The following is a 16469-nucleotide window of genomic DNA, read 5'->3' on the forward strand; positions in this document are numbered from 1 at the left end:
CCGCCACTTGTCAGCCGTATGATCTAGTGCAGTCACTTAACTTCTCTGTGGCTCAGTTACCTCATCTGTAAAATGTGAATTAAGACTGTGAGCTCCATGTGGGACAGGGATTGTGTCTGGCTCATGGCAAGTGCTTAACAAATGCCATAAAATATAAAGATACCAACATCAAAAAATCAAACTTCTTAAGCAGTTTAACAGCTTTACTTATAGGCCATCAAAGGGTTAGGATAAAAAACTAGGAAGTTTTAGAATAATATTCATCTTCAAGCACAAGCTATGCTTACATCAGAAGGGAACGTGAGGAGATTATGTATGACTGCATGATGCCCAAACTGTTGCTGAAAGTGGCATACCAAAAGCAAGGTGGGCAGAGGGAACATTTCAAGGACGGGGATATCTCACAAGTTAACTATAACATCTTCCTCAAAAATGTAACTTGATCATGAATGATTTTATTATTGGTCGTGTTTTCCCACAAATCTACATCTACTCAGGTAGGTTCCAGTCCAAATCCAGCCTTGACTTGATCATCTACAGGTAAGTAGACTATTATAATATAAACTGAAACATTCAACTTTCAACTCTGAGAGCAGCATGGCCTAGTGGAAAGATGACACTCTTGGGAATCAGAGGATATGAGTTCTGCTCCCACATCCAACACTTATCTGTGGTGTCATGTTGGGCCGTCACTTAAATTCTCAATGCCTCAGTTCCCTCATCTTTAAAATGAGAACTAAGACTATGATCCCATGTAAGTCATAGACTGTGTCCATGCTGATTAACTTTTACTTACTCTAATGCTTAGTACAGTCCCTGGCAAATAGTAAAGGCTTAACAAATGCCATTTAAAAAAATGATTTGTGAAGGAACAGACTACAGTTTGGTACAGTTTGGACCTCTGAGTCTGACCCTAGTCTTCCCTTGTGAGGAATGCTGTCCTCTTTCATTTTTTCCAGAAAACGGCTGGTTAATTTGACAATACTAACTCTACCGGTATGTTACTCTACCGGTTTGTCAAAATTTGACCCTAAAACTCTTCCCATTGGATTTAGGCCTTCTCTGCACTAAACCTAGTGACCTTCTTGACAAATTTGACAGCCTTAACTCCTTCTTATTCCTCCTTTACCTCTTGGGTGCCTTCAAAATTGTGGGTGACCCCCTGCTCCTTGAAACATTATCCAAGCTTTCCTTCAATGACACTGCCTTTTCCTCTCCTCCTATTTCTCTAACTACTCCTTTTCTATCTCTTTGGTGGTCTCCCCTTCTACCACCCACCCTCTAACTGTGGGAGTCGCTCAAAGCTCAGTTCTGGGTCCCTTTGGTTCTCTATCTACAATCACTCCCTTGGAGAACTCATTTGCTCTCGGCTCTTCAATTACGATCATTTGCAGGCTCCTAGTCTGCCTCCCACATGCCTAACTGTGGGAGTACCTCAAGGCTCAGTTTTGGGTCCTTTTCTACATTCACTCCCCTGACCACTCATTCATTGCCGACATGCATTTACATGGCTTTAACTACAATTGCTAGGCAAATGATTACCAAATTTTCATCTCCAACCGTGATTGCTCTCCTCTGCAGACTCACATTTCTATTCACTTATCCTATCCTGTCCCTCTTAGGGTCACACCTTGAGAGTTTCCAGTGCTCTACCAGTCTCTGCTATGGGAGGGAGAGTCAAGCAGAGACCTACCCATTCCATTCCTAGCTTGGCCAGTGGCTAGTGAGTGGAAGGCAATCTGCTACAAGTCAAAATCACCTGTACTGGGCAGCAGCGGCAGAAAAGGGAGTCGAGGGTGAAGACTCAAGTTTACTGCGTGGAAAGAGGCAACAGTAAACAACTTCCATATTTTTACCATGAAAACTCTATGGATCCACTACCTGAACAATTGCAGATGGAGAGCGGGGTGTTCTGGGAGAGATGTGTCCGTGGAGTAACTATGGGTCGGAAACGACTCGGTGGCATAAGACAAGACAAGATCCTATCACGCCTTGATTACTCTATCAGCCTCCTCACTGATTTCCCTGCCACCTGTCTCTCCCCACTCCAGTCCATACTTCACTCTCCTGTCGGATAATTTTTCTACAAAACATTCAGGTTATGTTTCTTCACTCCTGAAGAAACTCCAGTTTTACCCTATCCACCTCTGTATCAAATAGAAACTCATCACCATTATCTTAAAGCACATAATCACCTGGTCACCTCCTATCTTACCCTACTACTCTACAACTATAACATTTCTCCTCTCACGTTAACCTTTTCAATGTACCTCGATCGCGTCTATCTCACTGCCGACCTCTCACCCATGTCCTGACTCTGGCCTGGAACGTCCTCCCTCCTCATATCTGACAATTACTCTCCCTCTCTTCAAAGCTTTATTGAAGGCACATCTCCTCCAAGACGCCTTCCCCGACTAAGTCCCCTTTCCGCTTCTCCCTCTACCTTATGCATCACCCTAACTTGCTCCCTTCACTTAACTTCTCTGTGCCTCAGTTACCTCATCTGTAAATTGGGGATTAAGATTGTGAGCCCCACATGGAACAGCCTGATCACCTCCCCAGTGTTTAGAACAGTGTTTTGCACATAGGAAGCGCTTAACAAATACCAAAATTATTATTATGATTATTATGATTATTATTAATCTCCCCTCCCAGCCCCACAGCAATTATGAACATATAATTACTTTATATATTCGCATTAATGTCAGTCTCCTCCTCTAGACTGTAAGCTTGTTGTGGACAGGTAATGTGTTTGTTATAGTGTTATATTGTACTCTCCCAAGAGCTTAGTACAGTGATCTGGACTCAGAAAGCACTCAGTAAGTATGATTGACTGACGGATGCTTGCCTTTAGGAGCATGTGGATAGAGCACAGGCCTTGGAGTCAGAAGGTCATGGGTTCTAATCCTGGCTTCACCGCTTGTCTGCTGTATCACCTTGGGCAAGTCACTTCATTTCTGTAGCCCTCTGTTCCCTCATCTGTAAAATGGGGCTTAAGACTGAGCCACATGTGGGGCAGGGACTGTCCAACCCGGTCGGTCCGTCTCCACAGTAGCACATAGTACAGTGCCTGGCACAGAGTAGGTGCTTAATAAGTTCTATTATTATTACGACAATTACCTACAACTCAAATTTAACATGTCCAAAACAGAACTCCTTATCTTCCCAACCAAACCCTGATGTCCTCCTCATTTCCCACCACTGTAAACAACACCACCACCCTCCTTGTCTCACAAGCCCATAACCTTGGCCATATCCTCAACTCATCTCTCTCATTTAACCCACATATTGAATCTGTCACCAAATCCTGTCAGTGCAATCTTCACAGCATCGCTTAAATCTGCCCGTTCCTCTCCATCCAAACTGCTGCCATGAGAAGCAGCGTGACTCAGTGGAAAGAGCCCAGGCTTTGGAGTCAGAGGTCATGGGTTCAAATCCCAGCTCCGCCACTTGTCACCTGTGTGATTTTGGGCAAGTCACTTAACTTCTCTGGGCCTCAGTTTCCTCATCTGTAAAATGGAGATTAATGTGAGCCCCCCGTGGGACAACCTGATCACCTTGTAACCTCCCCAGTGCTTAGAACAGTGCTTGGCACATAGTAAGTGCTTAATAAATGCCATCATCATTATTATTATTATTAATCCAAGCACTTATCCTATCCCTCCTTGATTACTGCATCAGCCTCCTTCCCTCCTGTCTCTCCCCACTTCAGTCCATACTTCACTCTGCTGCCTGAATCATTTTCCTACATTCAGTACATGTTTCCTCCTCCTTGCCCACCTCTAGTTGCCCATCTCTAGTTGCCTATCTGTCCCCCCTCTAGACTATAAGTTCACTGTAAGCAGGGAATTGTGTCTCTTATTTTGTTATTTTGTACTCTATCAAGCACTTAGTACAGTGCTCTGAACACAGTAAGTGCTCAATACATAGGATTGACTGACTGACTGATTGACTAACCCACACTCTAATGGCTGCAGCTGTGGGGCCCCTAGTTAAGGGACCTCCATTCTTCCAGAAACCCCTGAGTCACCCTGCTCTCCAGAAGACTGCCATGTTTTCTCCCTTTTCCCTTTCTCTGTTCATCATTCATTCATTCAATCACATTTATTGAGCGCTTACTGTGTGCATAGCACTGTACTAAGCACTTGGGAAGTACAAGTTGGCAACATATAGAGATGGTCCCTACCCAACAGCGGGCTCACAGTCTAGAAGACTGTCCCTTGTTCCCCAGCAAACACAGCTCAGATGCCTCTCTCTGTCCTCTGAGAAGCAGCGTGGCTCAGTGGAACGAGCCCGGGCTCGGGAGTCAGAAGTCATGGGTTCTAATCCCAGCTCTGCCACTTGTCTGCTGTGTGACCTTGGGTAAGTCACTTCACTTCTCTGTGCCTCAGTTACCTCATCTGTAAAATGGGGATGAAGACTGCTAGCCCCCCGTGGGACAGCCTGATCACCTTGTAACCTCCCCAGTGCTTAGAACAGTGCTTTGCATGAAGCAGCGTGGCTCAGTGGAAAGAGCACGGGCTTTGGAGTCAGAGGTCATGGGTTCAAATTCTGACTCCATCACATGTCTGCTGTGTGACCTTGGGCAAGTCACTTAACTTCTCTGAGCCTCAGTTACCTCATCTGTAAAATGGGGATTAAAAAATTGTGAGCCCTACATGGGGTAACTTGATCACCTTGTATCTCCCCAGCGCTTAGAACATTGCTCTGCACATAGTAAGCGCTTAACAAATGCCATCATTATTATTAGAGAAGCAGTGTGGCCCAGTGGAAAGAGCCCGGGCTTTGGAGTCAGAGGTCATGGGTTCAAATCCTGGCTCTGCCAATTGTCAGCTGTGTGACTTTGGGCAAGTCACTTAACTTCTCTGTGCCTCAGTTCCCTCATCTGTAAAATGGGGATTAAAACTGTGAGCCCCCATGGGACAACCTGATCACCTTATAACCCCCCAGCACTTAGAACAGTGCTTTCCACATAGTCAGTGCTTAATAAATGCCATTATTATTATTATTATTATTATCCACCCCAGCAATTAGTACAGTGCCTTGCACACAATAAGCAATTAACAAATACCACAATTATCATTATTATTATTAGTGGAAAGAGCACGGGTTTGGGAGTCAGAGGTCGTGGGTTCTACTCCCGGCTCTACCACTTGTCAAATGTGTGACTTTGGACAAGTCACTTTATTTCTCTGGGCCTCAGTTATCTCATCTGGAAAATGGGGATTAAGACTATGAGCCCCACCTGGGCCAACCTGATACTCTGTATCTACCCCAGTGCTTAGAACAGTGCTTGGCACATAGTAAGTGTTTAACAAACACTATTATTATTATTATTATTATTATTCAGCCCCAGAGACTCTCACAGCTCCCAGAGATGAAGCTCCATGAGGGGAGTGAGAAGAGGGGCCTGTCCTGGGATTTTCAGCCCATTGCACCAGAGACAGACATTTTTGGGAGGCCAAAAGAGCCTGAATTTAGCCACTGGAGCCGGAACAGGGAATGACTGAGCGAGAAATGTCCCAGACTGAGCATGGTGGGGGTAGTCAAAGTTTAGAGGCCACAGACAGCTGAGAGAGGGGAACATTTGGGGAGAAATGTGTCATTTCCATCTCCTTCGGGACTGGTTCATTAAAACCAAAACTGGTGGGTATAAGGGTGGGGCTGGAGTGAAACATGCAATGGAGCTCAGGGTTTGGAGAGGGAAGAAACCTGCTCCAAACAGGGAAGAGTGAGACTAGATCAGCGTGGCTCAGTAGAAAGAGCATGGGCTGGGAATTAGAGGTCATGGGCTCAAATCCCAGCCCTGCCAATTGTCAGCTGTGTGACTTTGGGTATGTTACTTAACTTCTCTGTGCCTCAGTTCCCTCATCTATACAATGGGGATTAAGAGCTGGAGCCCCCTGTGGGGCAACCTGATCACCTTGTAACCTCCACAGCACTTAGAACAGTGCTTTTTGTACTTAGTAAGTGCTTAATAAACGCCATTATTATTATTATTATTATCAATCAATCAATCAATCGTATTTATTGAACACTTACTGTGTGCAGAGCACTGTACTAAGCGCTTGGGAAGTACAAGTTGGCAACATATAGAGACAGTCCCTTATCAGCTAAAGTGTGATTGATTTACCGGCAGTGAGTGGACAAAATCTTAGTGGGAGGGGAGTTCTTATGAATCCCAAGACAATTAGTCTCATGAGCCTGTCTCTAAGAGCCTTGTCCTGCCTGGCCTCATCTGGTACCCACCTCTGTGAGTCCGTCTCTGACGATTACTCTCCCACCATGGAGCTGAGCCTTGTCAGGAGCTCAGTCTGTGAATCCATCACTCCCAATTCTTTCAGGCACTCGGTGATGAGTGAAAAGAGAAACCAAGCCACCACTGTATTCAGAGGCGAGTTTTATTCAATTTTTAGTCTCAGTGAAGGGGTAAACACGTATGCATGTGGACATACACACACACACACACCTGTGCTGGCCTGTTGTTTCCGGGCGGAAACATGCACATAATCACCCTGTCTGCCCCAAGTTCCTACTGATGGTCCCACACTGGAGGAGTTCAAGGATTCCAGCCGACCACGGCACATTGTCCTGAGTCAAATATTAATAACAGTAATGATGCGTTTGTTAAGTGCTTACTATGTGCCAAGCACTACTTCTAGACTGTGAGCCCATTGTTGGGTAGGGGCCATCTCTATATGTTGCCAACTTGTACTTCCCAAGCGCTTAGTACGGTGCTCTGCACACAGTAAGCACTCAATAAATATTGAATAAATGAATGAATGAATTCTAAGCGGTGGGCGGGGGGGATACAAGGCAATCAGGTTGTCCCACGGGGGGCTCACAGTCTTAACCCCATTTTACAGATGAGGGAACTGAAGCACAGAGAAGTGAAGTGACTTGCCCGAAGTCACACAGCTGACAAGTGGTGGGGCCGGGATTAGAAGAAGCAGCATGGCTTGGTGGAAAGAGCCCGGGCTTTGGAGTCAGAGATCATGGGTTCAAATCCCCGCTCCACCAACTGTCAGCTGTGTGACTTTGGGCATGTTCCTTAACTTCTCTGGGCCTCAGTTCCCTCATCTGTAAAATGGGGATGAAGACTGTGAGCCCCCCATGGGACAACCTCATCACCTTTTAACCTCTCCAGCATGGAGAACAGTGCTTTGCACATAGTAAGCGCTTAATAAAAGCTATCATTATTATTAGAACCTATGACCTCTGGCTCTCCGGCCAGAGAGAGTCTCTTTTCACTGATTCTTGTGGCTCAACTGGTTAGCTGAGCTGGTTCTTAGCTGTAACACAGGCATCGCGGCCTGGGTCAGAGGTGGTCTTTTTCCACCCCCAGAGGGTCGGGTTCTTTTTCCCTTTTATCCACTCATGACAGTTATTTCAGGGAGTGGCAGTGGGTTCTGATTTGCTGCTCCAATTGCCTGCTGCCTCAAGCCCATTACTGGGTAAAGCCAGAGAAAGTGGCTACCATTTCCCTGGGCTCACTCCACGGACTGTTTCTGCAAATTAGCCTTTGTGGTGCACAGCTCCGGCAGTCTCTCTACTGCTCGATAACAAGACAATTCAGTTCCTCCTCAGATTCCTCCTTTGTTTGCTTTATGGCATTTGTTAAGCGCTTACTATGTGCCAAGCACTGTTCTAAGCGCTGGGGGGGCGGCAGATACAAGGTGATCAGGTTGTGCCACGTGGGGTCCACAGTCTTAATCCCCATTTTGCAGATGAGGTAACTGAGGCTCAGAGAAGTTAAGTGACTTGCCCAAGGTCACACAGCAGTCAAGTGGTGGAGCCGGGATTAGAACTCATGACCTCTGACTCCCAAGCTCGGGCTCTTTCCACTGAGCCACGCTGCTTCTCCCTTGTTGCTGTTGTTCATGGCGTGAAAGAACAGTCTCTTATAAATGGCTTCTGGCTCACAAAATGGATTCACTCTTTCTCACCACAATTAGCATTGGACATAACTCAGGGATGTTCTCACTGTGGGGTGGACAAAACCCAGGGTACACCTGTACACTACAACAAGTCCCAGGAAGTCCTGCCCCTCATAATAATAATAATAATAGCATTTATTAAGCACTTACTATGTGCAAAGCACTGTTCTAAGAACTGGGGAGGTTACAAGGTGATCAGAGTGTCCCACAAGGGGCTCACAGTCTTAATCCCCATTTTTACAGATGAGGGAACTGAGGCCCAGAGAAGTGAAGTGACTTCCCCAAAGTCACACAGCTGACAATTGGCAGAGCCGGGATTTGAACCCATAACCTCTGGCTCCAAAGCCCGGGCTCTTTCCACTGAGCCAGACTGCCCTCATCTCACACATCCCCCCATCACCCCCTCCACCCTACTTCCCCTCCCCACAGCATTTGTGTATATTTGTACATATTTATTACTCTATTTTATTAATGATATGTATATAGCTACAATTCTATTTATTCTGATGGTATTGACACCTGTCTACTTGTTTTGTTGGGTTGTCTATCTCCCCCTTCTAGCCTGTGAGCCACTGTTGGGTAGGTACTGTCTCTGTGTGTTGCCGATTTGTACCACTTAGGTACAGTGTGCTCCACACAGTAAGCGCTCAATAAATCCAATTGAATGAATGAATGAATGAATCTGGTGGGGACAGTGGGAGTCAAATATTTCTAGGAAGTCTGTTATGGTGCTCTGTTTGAGCAGAAGAATGGTGAAAATGAGGTGACAAGGAACTTCAAACAACAAACTAGGCAGTGCTACAAAAGATCCTTTATGTGCACACAACACATTCCACACTGGGAGCCCAGCATTAGCCTTTCTGGTGGCCACACACCCACACGTGAGCTATCACAACTATCCTATCCATCAGTTGGTGGTATTTGTTGAGCACTTATTGTGCTGAGCACTGCATTAAGTGCTTGGGAAAGCGCAGTTCAATAGCAACGGTGCCTATGTACATAAATGTAATTTATTTATATTAATGTGTGTCTCCCCCTCTCGACTGTAAGCTCACTGTGGGCAGGGATTGTGTCTGTTTACTGCTTTATCATACTATCCCAAGAGCTTAGTACAGAGCTCTGCACACAGTAAGCACTCAATAAATATGATTGAATGAATGAACATGACTTTTGCTCTCAAGGAGCTTTGGATTTACTGGAAATGTTCATTCCATGATGGTTTGGCACATTTTGCTCTAAACATGTTAATCAGGCAAACTCCTTGATGATGATAATAATAATAATAATAATAATAATAATAATAATGGCATTTATTAAGCACTTACTATGTGCAAAGCACTGTTCTAAGTGCTGGGGAAGTTACAAGGTGATCAGATTGTCCCACAGAGGGCTCACAATCTTAATCCCCATTTTACAGATGAGGTAACTGAGGCCCAGAGAAGTTAAGTGACTTGCCCAAAGTCACCCAGCTGACAATTGGCAGAGCCAGGATTTGAACCCATGACCTCTGACTTCAAAGCCCGGGCTCTTTCCACTGAGCCACGCTGCTTCTCTATGATGATGATGATGGCATTTATTAATTGCTTTCTATGTGCAAAGCACTGTTCTAAGTGCTGGGATCCCAGAGTTTAGATCTTCAAGCGCTGGGATCTTCAAGAGGAGCCCATAAAGCGTTACTTTATAAAGAGTCTCAGTGTGTCTCTTCATAATGTAAATTACAAAGTCGCTGGATTTTCTGAGCAGAAGGTGGTGGCGGGGAAGAGGGAAGCGGGACTTTCCATTAAATTCAGGAACAAGGAACTCAGGCTCACAGCTGGGGCGCCTGTGTTTCCCCCTGCTGTCCTGGCACGTTTTTCCGGGCTCCTGAGTGGCAGTTGCAGTGGGGGAAGCAGGAAAATGTGTTTTCCTGTGCTGTCCCAGCTCATTTTCCCAGGCTGATCCCCATGGCAGGGAGGAGAACAGGCATTACCATCACCTTGCTGCTACTGCTGTGCTCGGGATTGTGGGAGGGGAGGAAGCTGGGCTGGGCTTTTTTGGCAGGATGCAGAAAGCTTGGGAGGGTCCACGCTTCCATGGTTCAATCTCTCCACGAGGCAGGCGAAGGAGATGAAATGAGAAGTCTCATGTTGGTTTTCTTTTTATTAGAAAAAACACAGAAAATAAATCCCCCAGGGTGAGCAGTGGTTCAAAGGAGGGGGAGATTGCCCCAGCCCAGGAAGTGCTGAAGCCACTGCCCAGACCAGTAGGACTGCATGTAGGGGATGGGCACCAGGCCAGCCTCAATTTTTTTTTTTAATGGCATTTGTTGAGAGTTTAATATGTGCCAGGCACTGTACTAAGCTCTGGGGTAGATACAAGGTTGTCGGGTTGAGAAGCAACGTGGCTTAGTGGAAAAGCCCGGGCTTTGGAGTCAGAGGTCATGGGTTCAATTCCCGGCTCTGCCAATTGTCAGCTGTGTGACTTTGGGCAAGTCACTTCACTTCTCTGTGCCTCAGTCACCTCATCTGGAAAATGGGGATGAAGACTTGGAGTCCCACATGGGACAAACTGATAAACCTTGTATCTCCCCCAGCACTTAGAACAGTTAGCCCCCTCCTTCCTCTTCCCCTCCTCCCCCTCCCCATCCCCCCGCCTTACCTCCTTCCCCTCCCCACAGCACCTGCATATATGTTTTTACAGACTTATTACTCTATTTATTTTACTTGTACATATTTATGATTCTATTTATTTTATTTTGTTAATATGTTTTGTTTTGTTGTCTTGGGAAGTACAAGTTGGCAACATATAGAGACAGTCCCTACCCAACAGTGGGCTCACAGTCTAAAAGGGGGAGACAGAGAACAAAACCAAACATACTAACAAAATAAAATAAATAGAATAGATATGTACAAGTAAAATAAATAAATAAACAGAGTAATAAATATGTACAAACATATATACATATATACAGGTGCTGTGGGGAAGAGAAGGAGGTAAGATGAGGGGATGGAGAGGGGGGCGAGGGGGAGAGGAAGGAAGGGGCTCAGTCTGGGAAGGCCTCCTCCTTATTGAGTGCTTACTGTGTGCAGAGCACTGTACTAAGTGCTTGGAAAGTACAATTAAGCAACAGAAAGGGACAATCCCTGCCCACATCGGGCTTACAGTGTAGAAGGGGGATAGACAGGCATCAGAACAATTAATTGGGACATCAATATACATAAAATAAATACGATTGAATGAATCCTCATTTTACAGATGGGGGAGCTGAGACACAGAGAAGTGAAGTGACCTGTCCAAGGTCACACAGTAGACATGTAGAGTAGCTGGGTTTACGAGTCATGCTGAGTCCCAGGCCCATGGTCTATCTACTAGGCCGTGCTGTTTCTCAATTGAGTCATATGGCTAGTGGGGATGGTGGTGCCATATTTGGCTAGAATTCTACCCCTTCATCTAGGAACTGGTAGAATTAATAGGCCACCCAGAGAAATTTGTAATCCAGTGGAACACTTTTTATGCAAATCATTAAACAATTGCTGCCTCAAAATGTCCCATGAAAATAGAGATACATCTTTTCTGCTCTCTGGACATACGGCGAATCACTGTTTATTCATTCAATCCTATTTATTGAGTGCTTACTGTGTGCAGAACACTGTCCTAAGTGCTTGGAAAGTACAATTCAGCAACAAAGACGGATAATCCCTGCCCACATCGAGCTTACAGTGTAGAAGGGGGATAGACAGGCATCAAAACAATTAATTGGAACATCAATATACATAGAATTCATTCATTCAATCGTATTTATTGAGCGCTTACTGTGTGCAGAGCATTGTTCTAAGCGCTTGGGAAGTACAAGTTGGCAACATATAGAGACGGTCCCTACCCAACAGTGGGCTCACAGTCTAGAATTATAGCTGTATACACATGTTTATACACAAGAGTTGAAGAGTGCTGCTACCATTCTCTTGGCAGTGAGCTTTCATCATTATGTAGTGTTCCCCCACAGACAGAGGAGAGACAACTGGATGTGATGCTTGTACACTGTAAAAGAATAAAGTGGAAAACTTCAATCTACTCCTTTTCTGTCTCTTTCACAGGATGCTCCTCTGCCTGTCACAGCCTCAGTGTGGGAGTCCCTCAAGATTCAATTCTCAGTCCCTCATCTATTCTCCATCTCCTCTACTCTCTGGATGTATGGTGAATCACTGTTTATTCATTCAATCCTATTTATTGAGTGCCTACTGTGTGCAGAGCATTGTACTAAGAGCTTGGAAAGCTCAATGATTCCCTCTCCATTGACAACTCCCAAATCCACTTGCCTACTGTGTGACCTTAGGGAAGTCAATTAATACCTCTGTGTCTCTGTTCAGTGGGTACTGACACTTGTTAGCTTGTGACCTTGGACAAGTCAGCTTCTCTGGGCCTCAGTTCCCTCATCTGTAAAATGGGGACTAAGACTGTGAGCCCCACATGGGACACAGCCCCCCGCCTTACCTCCTTCCCTTCCCCACAGCACCTGTATATATGTATATATGTTTGTATGTATTTATTACTCTATTTATTTTACTTGTACATATCTATTCTATTTATTTTATTTTGTTAATATGTTTTGTTTTGTTCTGTCTCCCCCTTCTAGACTGTGAGCCCACTGTTGGGTAGGGACCGTCTCTACATGTTGCCAACTTGTACTTCCCAAGCGCTTAGTACAGTGCTCTGCACACAGTAAGCACTCAATAAATATGATTGATTGATTGATTGACAACCTTGAGCACGTTTGCATTCCCCCCCAGCGCTTAGAGCAGTGCTTGGCACATAGTAAGCGCTTAACAAATACCACCATTATTATTATTATTATTACTATCCCTTAGACTTACACTTTGAGCCTTATGTGGGACATTGCATCTGATCTGATTATCACATATCTACTCCAGCTCATAGTACAGTCCTCGCATATAGTAAGAACTCAGATGTCACAGTTATTAGCATTTTTATCACCATTAATTAGCAATATTAGTGTTGGGTTGCAGAAGCCCTCTCCTCTAAGTTTGGCTAACTACTGCTCTCCTGTTACCTGGATCTAGTTTGTCCACTATGGTTGAATGAGTCTCTCACTTCCAATATACAATACATTGGCAGCTAAAAAGAAATTTTTTATAGAAGTGGTTGCAGATATTGAATGAGTGGGAACACCAGAAAATAAATATAAGATATGAGGAGTCTCGACTTCATACACAACTATGTTCAGGTGAGAAGAATAAGAGTCAGTGAAGTCCCCTTTTCTTCAGCTCCCCCTCCCTTCCGCATCACCTCGACTCGCTTCCTTTGCCCTTCCGTTCCTCGCCCCACAGCACTTATGTATATATGTATATCTATAATTCCATTTATTTTTATTCCTCCCTGTTTACTTGTTTTGATGTGTATATATATATCTATAATTCTATTTATTATGATCATCCTTTCTGATCTCCCAACCTCCCATCTCTCCCCACTTCAGTCTATACTTCACTCAGCTGCCCAGATTATCTTTCCACAGAAACGCTCTGGGCACGTCACCCTCCTCCTCAAAAATCTTCAGTGTTTGCCTGTCAACCTCCATCGCAAACAAAAACTCCTCACTATTGGCTTCAAAACTCTCCATCACCTCGCCCCCTTCTACCTCACCTCCCTTCTCTCCTTCTCCAGCCCAGCCCACACACTGCGCTCCTCTGCCACTAACCTCCTCACTGTACCTCGTTCTCACCTGTCCCGTCGTCGACCCCTGGCCCACGTCCTCCCCCTGGCCTGGAATGCCCTCCCTCTGCACATCTTCTAGATTGTGAGCCCGCTGTTGGGTAGGGACTGTCTCTATATGTTGCCAACTTGTACTTCCCAAGCGCTTAGTACAGTGCTCTGCACATAGTAAGCGCTCAATAAATACGATTGTATGAATGAATGAACATCCGCCAAGCTAGCTCTCTTCCCCCTTCAAAGCCCTACTGAGAGCTCACCTCCTCCAAGAGGCCTTCGCAGACTGAGCCCCCTTTTTCCTCTGCTCCTCCTCCCCTACCCATCACTCCTACTCTTTTCCTCTGCTCTACCCCCTTCGCCGCCCCACAGCAGTGGTACATACATATTATTCAATTTATTTTGTTAATGATATGTGTATATCTATAATTCTATTTACCTATTTTGATGCTATTCATTCATTCAATCGTATTTATTGAGCGCTTACTGCTATTGATGTCTATCTACTTGTTTTGTTTTGTTTTCCATCTCCCCCTTCTAGACTGTGAGCCTGTTGTTTGGTAGGCATTGTCTCCATCTGTTGCCAAATTGTACTTTCCAAGCACTTAGTACAGCGCTCTGCACACAGTAAACACTCAATACGTACGATTGAATGAAAGGGAGTTTTCCCCAGAAGTTCTCCCTCTCTTTTCCTAAGCCCAAGGAAGGACTGGGGGACCAATAGAAAAGGAACCAACTAAGAGAGCGTGGGCTTATCTCCTTCCCAGCTGTTCTGCGGCCAAATCCTGGATCGCGATTCAAAAGGGAGCCTGGGTATGAATCACTGCCAAGCAGTCACTCTCTGGTCCACTCATGATGCTAAGCACCACTCATTAGTCGGTGGATATCACTTTAAATTCTTTCCAGTCACTCCAGTCACCCAGCTAAGTGGCGATTTTTGCCATCTGTACATTACCCCTTGCCAATCTCTGCTGAGTAAAATTGGCTAACTGAATCACAGTAGAGTTGGATCAATTTCCCTTCAGCCAGGGAGAAGGGAGGGAGGGACACAAAGAAAGCTAGCCCACCCTTCTTACCCAAGTAACCCATACTGTCTATTAAGAAATGGAGAATCCTGATGAATAATGTTTGGTAAGACTTGAAAAAACACCGGTGGGAATCCAGCAGAGCAGTTTTGCAGAATACTTTTGTCCAGATCTAATTTTGTTGTCTTCAGAAGCAAATGAGAATAATGTTTTATCCGTACCAAAACATTTATTTATTTTTTTTAAATTGGATGAAAATTTCACATTATCATTTTAAAAGAAATGGAGACTTTAATGAGAAATTTTGATCCCTACACTCAAGAACATTGGACTGGAATTCTTTCAAAGGGGATTTCCACACCAACCATCAGCACTCAAACTGATGTTCTTATATTCCTTCATTAAATTTTAGTCACATCAAGGGGACAAGGTGATTATGGCATGTGTTCATTACTCTGTGAAAAAAGAGCCAGTATTATCGATGGGATTTCCGTTTACTAATTAATCGCATCACGTTTGTGTAGCTTCAGATCTGTCACTATTCTTTCTCTTTCAGACATTACCACAAATCCCATAGCCAAATTTATTGTTGAAAATATTCATATTATGCATCCCTTCTGAATGCTAGCTTTCTTATCCATATGAAATCTTATCTCTGGCCATTTACAATAGGAACTCCTACAAATTATCTGCCAACCTCAGGCATAGAAAAAAACAAAACTTGTGTCTGATTCCTTAATCGGTTGGGGTAAAATTTTTACCTCAAAAATAATCTCCAATGGGAAATTATTGATTTTTCATCGGCTCTGAAGCCGCTGGTTGACTTATGGCCCGAGCACCTTGGTGGAATAAGAATGGTGAATTGAAATCTATCAACCTCATCCATATTCATTTTTCATTTCCACTTTCCCTCTAGACTTTAAGCTTCTTCTTATTATTATTAATAATAATAATCATATTTCTTTATTGAGCACTTGTGCAAAGAACTGTACTAAGTGCTTGGGAGAGTACAATATAACGTCAAACACATTGCTTGCCCACAGTAAGTTCACAGTCTAGCGGGGGAGACAGACATTGATATAAATAAATAAATACATTACAGATACATACAGAGATATACATATGTGGCCTGGGAAAAGGAGAGAGGATAAATGAAGGAGCAAATATGAGTGGCGCAGAAGGGAGTGGGAGAAGAGGAGAGGAGCGTTCAGTCGAGGAAAGCTTCCTGGAGGAGGTGTGTCTTCCAAAGGCTTTGAAGTGTGGGGACGAGCATTTATCTGTCTATATTATTTATTTATTTTACTTGTACATATCTATTCTATTTATTTTATTTTGTTAATATGTTTGGTTTTGTTCTCTGTCTCCCCCTACAAGACTGTGAGCCCACTGTTGGGTAGGGACTGTCTCTACATGTTGCCAACTTGTACTTCCCAAGCGCTTAGTACAGTGCTCTGCACACAGTAAGCACTCAATAAATACGATTGATTGATTGATTGATCTGTCTGATAAGAGGAGGGAGGGCATTCCAGGCAAGAGGTAGGATGTGGATGGTGAGAAAGATGAGACTGAGATACAGTGAGCAGGTTAGCACAAGGGGTGGGAAGTGTGTGGGCTGGCGTGGGAAAGGTGGTTAAGTGCTTTAGAGTCAATGGTGAGGAGCTTTTGTTTGATGCAGAGGTGGATGGGCAAACACTGCAGGTTCTTGAGGAGTGAGGAAACACAGTCTGAATGTTTCTGAAGAAAAATTACTTGGCGGCAGAATGGAGTATGGAATGGAAAGACATAGGAGGCTGGGAGGACAGTAAGG

The 16469-nt window shown here is 44.5% G+C and overlaps 1 non-coding gene across 1 annotated transcript; it reads left to right on the top strand.

Moving 5' to 3' along the window:
• Window positions 1–1612: 1612 nt before the first annotated feature.
• On the top strand, window positions 1613–1750 carry LOC119924950. The gene has a single exon (XR_005449627.1). It is a non-coding gene; the product is annotated as a small nucleolar RNA SNORA7 (small nucleolar RNA).
• The last annotated feature ends 14719 nt before the right edge of the window (window positions 1751–16469 follow it).

Source organism: Tachyglossus aculeatus, chromosome 2 (assembly GCF_015852505.1).
Source record: "Tachyglossus aculeatus isolate mTacAcu1 chromosome 2, mTacAcu1.pri, whole genome shotgun sequence".
Classification (NCBI taxonomy): Eukaryota; Metazoa; Chordata; class Mammalia; order Monotremata; family Tachyglossidae; genus Tachyglossus; species Tachyglossus aculeatus.